This window comes from Lampetra planeri, chromosome 76 (assembly GCF_965212315.1).
Source record: "Lampetra planeri chromosome 76, kcLamPlan1.2.h2, whole genome shotgun sequence".
Lineage (NCBI taxonomy): Eukaryota > Metazoa > Chordata > Hyperoartia > Petromyzontiformes > Petromyzontidae > Lampetra > Lampetra planeri.
The window spans coordinates 2992252-3002227 of NC_136181.1; the positions used below are offsets into that span (position 1 = coordinate 2992252).

The window sequence follows — 9976 nt, forward strand, 5'->3', positions numbered from 1 at the left end:
GCAGCAGCAGCCTTCTTTATGGCCGAGTCTCACCACTACCAGTAACGGAGCAAAGACTGACGCCAAAAGACGAACAGTACAAAGACAATACCACTCGCATTAGGGCATTGAGAAGTGTCTAGGGCCTACAAAGAACCTTAATGCGGCCTTACACGACCACCAACACCATCATCACCATATTCTTAGGTTTTTTCGGTAAAGTCACTTGATACAGCTATCATGCTGTGACGGTTCCACCTGAAGACGGAAGCTTGTGCTGCCTACGAAACGTCGTGATTTTTATTTTATTTTTTATTTTACTTTTATAAATTTTAATTTTTTTCCTACGTGACTTTACCGAATAAGACCTAAGAATATGAATCCTTGCAGTCACGAAAGCTTCAAATCTAGAACCATCATCACCACCGTCACTGCCACCACCGCCACCATCACCACCACCTCCGCCACAACCACCACCATTACCACCACCATCACCACCACCGTCACTGCCACCACTGCCACCACCATCACCACCACCGTCACTGCCACCATCGCCACCGACGCCGCCACCACCATCACCACCACCATCACCGCCACCATCACTGCCACCACCACCATCACCGCCGCCATCACCACCACCATCACCGCTACCACCGCCACCATCACCACCGCTGCCATCGCCACCACCACCATCACCGCCACCACCACCACCGCCACCATCACCACCACCGCCATCACCATCACTGCCACCACCATCACTAAGTTACCCTCCAGGGGCCCCGTGGAGTTGAGCACCAGGGTGAGACTTTGCCCCGTCGACTTGAGGCTGTGGGGGGGTACGGAGCCGCGCCCCGTGCCGCACAGCACGGCCAGGGTCTCCGGGTCACCGCCACCGCTGCCGGGGTCACCGTCCAGCACCGTGAGGCTCTCGTTCAGGCACGACGAGTCGTTGATGAGGCTGTCGGAGGGGAGTCGGAGGAGTGGAGGAGGAGAGATCGTACAGTCACTGCAAGTCACAAGATAACTGTAGTGTAGCCGTTATGGCAGCGCCGTACTGCGCTACTGAACCTGGCGACCCGAGTTCGATTCCTGAGGGGTGTCCGGGGGGAGTCGGAGCGGAGGGTGGGGGAAAACGATAAAGCGGGGGGGGGGGGGCTGCGTTTACTCCCTGAACGTTCATCCACTTGTTGTGATCGCCCCGTTGCCGGCGCTGTAAGAAAATGCCATCACCACCACCGCCACCACCAACACCTCCTCTGCCCCCACCACCAACACCACCACAACTGCCGTCACCACCATCACCACCACCATCACCACCAACACCTCCACCACCACAACTGCCGTCACCACCATCACCACCACCATCACCACCAACACCTCCTCCGCCCCCACCACCATCACCACCACCAACACCACCACAACTGCCGTCAACACCATCACCACCGCCACCACCACCAACACCTCCGCCCCCACCACCATCACCAACACCACCACAACTGCCGTCAGCACCATCACCACCACCACCAACACCTCCTCCGCCCCCACCACCATCACCACCACCAACACCACCACAACTGCCGTCAAGACCATCACCACCGCCACCACCACCAACACCTCCTCCGCCCCCACCACCAATGCCACCACGACCTCTACCACCATCACCACCACCACCGCCACCCCCCTCCACCCCCGCCAAGTCAATTTAATACCTGAACCACTCGAACTTGACCCTGATGACGTGTGGCTCCGTGGTGTGGATCGCGAACACGTGGCTCACTGCGCTTTCGACCGGCACATACTCGGCTGACGCGACGGTGCCGCTGACATTTGAGAAGTCGCTCCGACCTTCCAGGGAGAGGGGGGGGAGCGGGGGATGACACCGAGTTTTTTTGGCACCACAGACACCCCCTTTTTGGTGATGGTCGCAACGCGCAACGTAATTTCGTGGAATGGGAGTGGTTTTATAACTCGAAGGCCTCATCGTGAGCACGTGGTGAGGCCTCATTGTGAGCACGTGGTGAGGCCTCATTGTGAGCACGTGGTGAGGCCTCATTGTGGTCACGTGGTGAGGCCTCATTGTGAGCACGTGGTGAGGCCTCATTGTGGTCACGTGGTGAGGCCTCATTGTGAGCACGTGGTGAGGCCTCATTGTGGTCACGTGGTGAGGCCTCATCGTGAGCACGTGGTGAGGCCTCATTGTGAGCACGTGGTGAGGCCTCATTGTGAGCACGTGGTGAGGCCTCATTGTGGTCACGTGGTGAGGCCTCATTGTGAGCACGTGGTGAGGCCTCATTGTGGTCACGTGGTGAGGCCTCATTGTGAGCACGTGGTGAGGCCTTGTCGCAATCACGTGATGCACACGAGCCACTGTGCATGTGTAGAATAATAAAAGATATCGCTATGGGATAGAGTCAGTACCAGGTTAAGGGTGGTAATGTATGTGCAGAGCCTCTTTCTAGCACTAGGGGGAGTATGCCATAGAAGTGCTCAAAGGAGAGCAGGTGATATAAGCCCCAAAAATCCCGAGAGGGGTCTGGAAGGGGGGGCATGGCCAAGGGGGGAGCCAGGCCATGCTGGGGGTGGATATAAAGGAAGTCCGGGAAGGGATTGGGGTTGTTCGTCGCTGTGAATCGTCGGGTCTTCAAGCCTGGGTCCTCGCCTCCGGTCGTCAAGCACGTCGGCCAGGCAGCACGTGGCTGTCTGGTCCGATCGTAGTTATCAGTAGAGAGCGTGAGTATAGTTTAGCCGGGGTGGTCACCACCCTCGGTCATTATTATTGTTAACGTTTGAGCTACTGGTGTTGAATTAACATGTTGCCCCCGAGAGTAGATGTGCGCCTGAATTTAACCCGGTACATTTCGTGACAGAAGTGGGGTATAGATTTTTTTTTTCATAGACCGAGGTTAGCTAAAATGTCCACGCGTCGAAGACCACGTTCCAAGTTGTCGTCAGAGGACCTTTCTTCATTATTGACGACTTGCAGCTCAGCACACGGCAGATGCCTGCGCAGCGCGACTCACGACCTCCTCTTGATACCAAGATCCAGGATGGTCATGTCTATGCGCCGCTTCTCGGTGGCAGCCCCAACAGTCTGGAACGCCATCCCTCTGCACATTCGCAGCATCACCTCAATCGCCTCCTTCAAGAGAGACTTAAAAACTCACCTCTACAATCACGCTTTCGAGCGACTCTGAGCTTGGCTCTGAGTTGCGGCCACTACGTCTGCAAATTTGCGCGTCTTACAAATTGAACTATTATTATTATCGCTGCTTCGCCACCATCGGCGAGAGAGCGCCGGTCATACCGCGCCCGCATCGCCGAGCTTCCGACGGCTGCGGCAGCGCTGCTCACCGGGCTCGACGAGGAGGAGCCGGCGGTGCAAGTTGGAGCGCCGGAGCCTGGGAAAGTCGAGCCGGCTGCTGCTGCTGCTTCCCGCGCGATGGAATCTTTGGCCGCGCAGTTCGCGTGGGCGGCCGCCATTTTGGCGCTCGGGCGGGATGAGGAGCCCGCCAAAATGGAACTCCCCGCCGAAGCTGCCTTAGAGCTCCCGTCACTCAAACGCCGGCTACCGTTCGTCAAGGAGTTCACGGCGGCGGGGGATTATTGGGATGCTTTCCTGCACTGCCTCACAGTGACCTGTGATTTGGGGAGCTGGACGGAGGCAGAGGCACTGAGGGCGCTTCCCGCCGCCCTGGACGACGACGCCTTGGCCATCGGAGAGGGCCACACTGCCGCTGGCCTTCGCGCAGATGGCGTCGATATACGACCCGCCATCGAACGTTCACCAAAAGTTTACCGCACGGAGGTGGGGGGAGGCCGAGATTCCTCTTGCCTTCCAGAGCGCACTGTTGGCACTGGCGCAGGTGGCTTTTCCAAAAACGGAGCATGATGGGATTGACTCCTTAGTATTAGAACGTATGCTGGCCTTAGCGATGGAACTCAACGTCGTCCTGTTAGCCTCAGAAGATGACGATTTAACATCACTCAAAATCGCACAGTGCATTCAAGCACACTGTTTTCTACGATGACGCACGCAAGTGGTGGCGTGTACCACACCATCTGAGGGGTTCGACCCAGGCCTGCGCTTCGGTCGACAATTCCGAGGGTTTTGACGCTTGTGATGCCACCCTCGGTCTGAACCATGCTGAGTGGAAACGCCTCCAGGCGAAGGACTCCTTCTTATTTAAACTGCGACGCCATGTCAGGGAGCCTAAGGGGGCAAACTCCCGTGGGGTGGCCCCAGTCATCCTCAAAGGGGGGCTCTTCATGCACTGGGTCGACGGGTTGCGCTGCTATAGCATCGTGGTGCCCACTGTCCTCAGGGGTAAGGTCATCTGGGCGGTGCATGAAAAGCTGATGCACCTTGGAGTGCACCAAAGGCTCGCAACCCTCAAATTCAACTTTTTCTGGCCCGGAATGTCTAGAGATGTGAGTGATGTGCTGAAGAGGTGTGTGCAATGCGCTCGTCGCAAATCCCTGCCTAAATTGTGTTGTCCGCCCTTGCAATCCATTCGTGTATCCCGCAAAAATGAGCTCATCACGGTAAAAGTTCTTGGGCCACACCGCGGGGAAATAAATATTGATTGGTAGGCGTAGAATATTTTTCCTGCTGGCCGATGGCCTGGCCGCTTCCCAACAAGTCGGCTGCGGCTATCACGGAGGCATTCCTCCACAGCTACATGTTGGACAAGGGGGACCCGGAGCACCTCCTCAGTGACCAGGGGAAACATTTTTCCCTCTAAATTGTGAAAGGAAGTGTGTTACTCATTGGGCACGAAAAAGGTTCAGACGTCGCCTTATCATCTCCAGACGGACGGGATGGTGGAGCAACTGCACAGAACCTTAACTTCGATCCCGGGGGTTCTCGCGGCCTACAAGATGGCTCCCCACGCTTCTACCGGCTACTCGCCGTGTTTTGTAATGTATGGGAGGGAGGTCCAACTAAACACGGGCCAGACTAAACCTAAGGCTAACATGCCTGAGCCCATGCGTCTTACCTTTCAGAGGGTGTCGGAGGCACGGGAGGCTTCCAGAAAGAATTCGGCCTTACGGCAGTCTACCAATGAGCGGCTAAGGCGGCTTCGACTATCAGGCAAGACGTGGGCTCAGGGTGACAGGGCTTGGTTGCACTGCACTCAGGTTCCCGTGGATACCTCCCCCAAACTGTACAAACCTTGGTGAGGGCCGGTCGAGGTGGTTCAGGCCAACAGGCCACGATGTGTAAAAATTCGATTTGGTCGCCGGTATTGCTTTGTGCACCCCTCGCGACCTTAAGCCTTTTGTTGCTCCGTGCAAGATCCCTTCATCTCCATTACACAAGGGTCGAGTGTCGGATGTGCCCGGCGAGCTGGGGTACGCGTCCGGGGGGGGGGGGGGGAGTTGGTCCTCAGGAGAGTTCTGTGATTCTGCCTAACACCTCGGACGTCGCCAGCGGTACAGATCCCGCTCGGACCGCAGAGAGCGGAGCGACCTCGGGAGGGGCCGCGCCAGAGGTCGCAAACGGGTTTTGATTCCTTACCCGTACCCGTAACCGGGCGCACCAGGGTCGCAAACGGGTACCCGTACCCGGCCATACCCGTACCCTACCCGTACCCGGCCGGGTACGGGTAGGGTACGGGTATCGGGTACCCGATTGCGACCTCTGGGATGAAGCCATGTTGCAGGCGTGGGTGGGTTGATTCTAGGAACTTGAATTGTGAGAAGAGACAAGACGTTGGGAAATGAGTGACAAACAGTGACTCACCAGTGACTCACGGTCTACCCGTACCCGGCCGCACCAGGGTCGCAAACGGGTACCCGTACCCGGCTGGGTATGGGTAGCCGGGTATCGGGTAGGGTACGGGTATCGGGTACGCGGTTGCGACCTCTGGGCCGCGCCCTTCAGACCATCGACAGGCTTCCCCCGGGACCTCCAGGGAGCCCATGCCTGCCTCCCCAGGAGGCCCGGCATCACGCGCTCGTTCTAAAACTCCCCGATTTAAATAACTCGCCCCAACCACGCTGCTCCTTCCTGCACCGTCGGTGGTTGTCACGCATACGGGCGGCACGGGCTGGTGGGGGGGGGGGAGTAATCTGGGTTGTGTATGTACATTGCTAGTTTTGTTTGTTGTTCTGTTCTTGTTATTGTTGTTCCTTCTTTCTCTCTCTCCCCCCCCCCCCCCCCCCTTTCGGAATCTGTCTATACGGTATTTATGATTCTGTCACCAGTTAAATATTGTTGTTACATTTTGTTGCGGGGCAAACTATTTCTCTGTGTGCCGATGTATGTGTCTCTCTCTATGTATCTCTGTGATAACTGTCTCTACTTATATGTCTGTCTATATGTCTCTGGTTCTGTGTTTTATCTCTCTCTCAAATTTAGCATTCTCAGGAAGAACGTAATCAACCAGGTAGGGCGTTGACTGTTGTGTTATCCGACTCTCTGTTGTATTACATCACATTTCTAAGTATACTAGATTTGTGTTTCTATTTCATTTATACCTGATGACGATTGCTTGTGTTGCAATCGAAACGTCGTATGCTAGTATTTAATTTAATTTATTATTTTCTCTTTATACGTGGCTTTACCGAAAGAACCAAAGAGTATTTGGTTATGGGCTGTTGACAGCCAGGACGGCTGTATTTTTACAAAGGGCGGGGTGGGGGGGGTGATGTAGCGTCATAAAAGATATCGCTATAGGATAGAGTCAGTGTATAGTTAGCCGGGGTGGTCACCGCCCTAGGTCATTATCATTGTTAACTTATTGAGCTACTGGTGTTGAATAGACGTGTTGCCCCCGGGAGAAGATGCGCGCCTGAATTGAGCCCGTCACACATGTGTAGTGGTGATAACTACTCGCGGTTCGCAAGCTGTGAGAGAACGGATCGTAAACAAGGTTTTCTCGCTCAATAAAACGGTCAGGATCCAAATGCCAGATTGGGAAGGACCAATCGGAGGGTCCCACAAGGTGGCCGTGGATTGGACAACCCGGCCACGAACAGGTATAAAAGCCGGAGCGCTGAGAGCTCTTGGCCAGTTCTGCTACACGAAGACCCAAGTCGGCCGAAGACATCTAGGACCCTGGACCAAGCCCTCCAGCCCTTCTCAGGGCTAGGGCTCAGTGTAACCAGTGGTCGGGGAGAGATTCCCTAGGTCCAGCCAGAGGACGCTAGGATAGCAGGGAGATTAGAGAGCTGTGCAAGGTCCGGGAGGCTTGTACCTCCTCAAGGTAACGGGTGAGGGGACCATATACCCCTTAGTGTGATAGGGACTGTGTATTAAGACAATAAACAGTGTGTGCCATGAAGAACTTTATAAGTCCGTCCTTTACAACACTACACATGCATGCCGACAGAACGCTCTCACCTGGCCCCAGTGGCGATGCTCTGCTTGCTGGCGCTGCCGTCGAGGTCGGCGGTGGTGTTGAATCGGTCGCCGGCCATGTTGTCGTTTCCACTGTTGGCGGTGTGGTGGCTGTTGTGTTGGTTGCGGTCGGTGTGGTTGTTGTGTTGGTTGTGTTCGGTGTTGTTGTTGTGTTGGTTGTGTTCGGTGTGGTTGTTGTGTTGGTTGTGTTCGGTGTGGTGGTTGTGTTGGTTGTGGTTGGTGTGGTTGTTGTGTTGGTTGTAGTTGTTGTGTTGGTTGTGGTTGGTGTGGTTGTTGTGTTGGTTGCGGTCGGTGTGGTTGTTGTGTTGGTTGCGGTCGGTGTGGTTGTTGTGTTGGTTGTGGTTGGTGTGGTTGTTGTGTTGGTTGTGGTTGGTGTGGTTGTTGTGTTGGTTGTGGTTGGTGTGGTTGTTGTGTTGGTTGTGGTCGGTGTGTTGGTTGTGTTGGTTGTGGTTGTTGTGTTGGTTGTGTTGGTTGTGGTTGGTATGGTTGTTGTGTTGGTTGTGTTCGGTGTGGTTGTTGTGTTGGTTGCGGTCGGTGTGGTTGTTGTGTTGGTTGTGTTCGGTGTTGTTGTTGTGTTGGTTGTGTTCGGTGTGGTGGTTGTGTTGGTTGTGGTTGGTGTGGTTGTTGTGTTGGTTGTAGTTGTTGTGTTGGTTGTGGTTGGTGTGGTTGTTGTGTTGGTTGTGGTCGGTGTGGTTGTTGTGTTGGTTGTGGTCGGTGTGGTTGTTGTGTTGGTTGTGGTTGTTGTGGTTGTTGTGTTGGTTGTGGTTGGTGTGGTTGTTGTGTTGGTTGTGGTTGTTGTGTTGGTTGTGGTTGTTGTGTTGGTTGTGGTTGTTGTGGTTGTTGTGTTGGTTGTAGTCGGTGTGGTTGTTGTGTTGGTTGTGGTCGGTGTCGTTGCGTTGGTTCGGTTCAGTGTGGTTGTTGTGTTGGTTGTGGTCGGTGTGGTTGTTGTGTTGGTTGTGGTTGTTGTGGTTGTTGTGTTGGTTGGGGTTGTTGTGTTGGCTGTGGTTGGTGTGGTTGTTGTGTTGGTTGTAGTTGTTGTGTTGGCTGTGGTTGGTGTGGTTGTTGTGTTGGTTGTAGTTGTTGTGTTGGCTGTGGTTGGTGTGGTTGTTGTGTTGGTTGTGGTTGGTGTAGTTGTTGTGTTGGTTGTGGTTGGTGTGGTTGTTGTGGTTGTTGTGTTGGTTGTGGTTGTTGTGTTGGTTGTGTTCGGTGTGGTTGTTGTGTTGGTTGTGGTCGGTGTAGTTTGGTTGGTTGTGGTCGGTGTAGTTGTTGTGTTGGTTGTGGTCGGTGTAGTTGTTGTGTTGGTTGTGGTCGGTGTAGTTGTTGTGTTGGTTGTAGTCGGTGTAGTTGTTGTGTTGGTTGTGGTTGGTGTGGTTGTTGTGTTGGTTGTGGTTGGTGTAGTTGTTGTGTTGGTTGTGGTTGGTGTAGTTGTTGTGTTGGTTGTGGTTGGTGTGGTTGTTGTGTTGGTTGTGGTTGGTGTGGTTGTTGTGTTGGTTGTAGTTGTTGTGTTGGCTGTGGTTGGTGTGGTTGTTGTGTTGGTTGTGGTTGGTGTGGTTGTTGTGTTGGTTGTGTTCGGTGTGGTTGTTGTGTTGGTTGTGGTTGGTGTGGTTGTTGTGTTGGTTGTGGTTGGTGTGGTTGTTGTGTTGGTTGTGGTTGGTGTGGTTGTTGTGTTGACTGTGTTCGGTGTGGTTGTTGTGTTGATTGTGGTTGGTGTGGTTGTTGTGTTGGTTGTGGTTGGTGTGGTTGTTGTGTTGGTTGTGGTTGGTGTGGTTGTTGTGTTGGTTGTGGTTGGTGTGGTTGTTGTGTTGGTTGTGGTTGGTGTGGTTGTTGTGTTGGCTGTGTTCGGTGTAGTTGTTGTGTTGGTTGTGGTGGTTGTGTTGGTTGTGTTCGGTGTGGTTGTTGTGTTGGTTGTGGTTGGTGTGGTTGTTGTGTTGGCTGTGTTCGGTGTGGTTGTTGTGTTGGCTGTAGTCGGTGTAGTTGTTGTGTTGGTTGTGGTTGTTGTGTTGGTTGTGTTTGGTGTGGTTGTTGTGTTGGTTGTGTTTGGTGTAGTTGTTGTGTTGGTTGTGGTCGGTGTGGTTGTTGTGTTGGTTGTGGTTGTTGTGTAGGTTGTGGTCGGTGTAGTTGTTGTGTTGGCTGTGTTTGGTGTAGTTGTGTTGGCTGTGGTCGGTGTGGTTGTGGTGGTTGTTGTGTTCGGTGTGGTTGTTGTGGTTGTTGTGTTCGGTGTAGTTGTTGTGTTGGCTGTGTTTGGTGTAGTTGTGTTGGCTGTGGTCGGTGTGGTTGTTGTGGTTGTTGTGTTCGGTGTGGTTGTTGTGGTTGTTGTGTTCGGTGTGGTTGTTGTGGTTGTTGTGGTCAGTGCAGTTGTTGTGTTGGTTGTGTTCGGTGTGGTTGTTGGGGGTGGCGAGATGAACCCCAGGAGGTTAAGCACAAGAACAACCACCGCCTTAGAGTCATTTCACTTCCGATATAAATTTTCACACGACGACGACGACGATGATGATGATGAGTCATTTGTAATGGCCAGGTGACTTCTGATTAAAGAGCCTCTCCATAGCGACTCAGTGGTCGGGCCCTACCCACTGGTAAAATACAAAGATACTGATAATTGGTTTTTTACCCTTCTATCTGGCAACAAAACTG

General features: G+C 53.7%; 1 protein-coding gene across 2 annotated transcripts in view; it reads right to left on the reverse strand.

Annotated features, from left to right (window-relative positions):
• The window catches only part of LOC144737946 (transmembrane protease serine 6-like), an 85322-nt gene extending 76745 nt beyond the window's left edge, over window positions 1-8577 (reverse strand). For both annotated transcript variants that reach the window (XM_078620851.1, XM_078620852.1), the window contains exons 1-3: window positions 7325-8577; window positions 1689-1824; window positions 747-937 (exon numbers count right to left, since the gene is read on the reverse strand). The gene's annotated coding sequence lies outside the window, so the exon portion shown is untranslated. The remainder of the gene's footprint in view (window positions 1-746; window positions 938-1688; window positions 1825-7324) is intronic.
• Between the last annotated feature and the right edge of the window lie 1399 nt (window positions 8578-9976).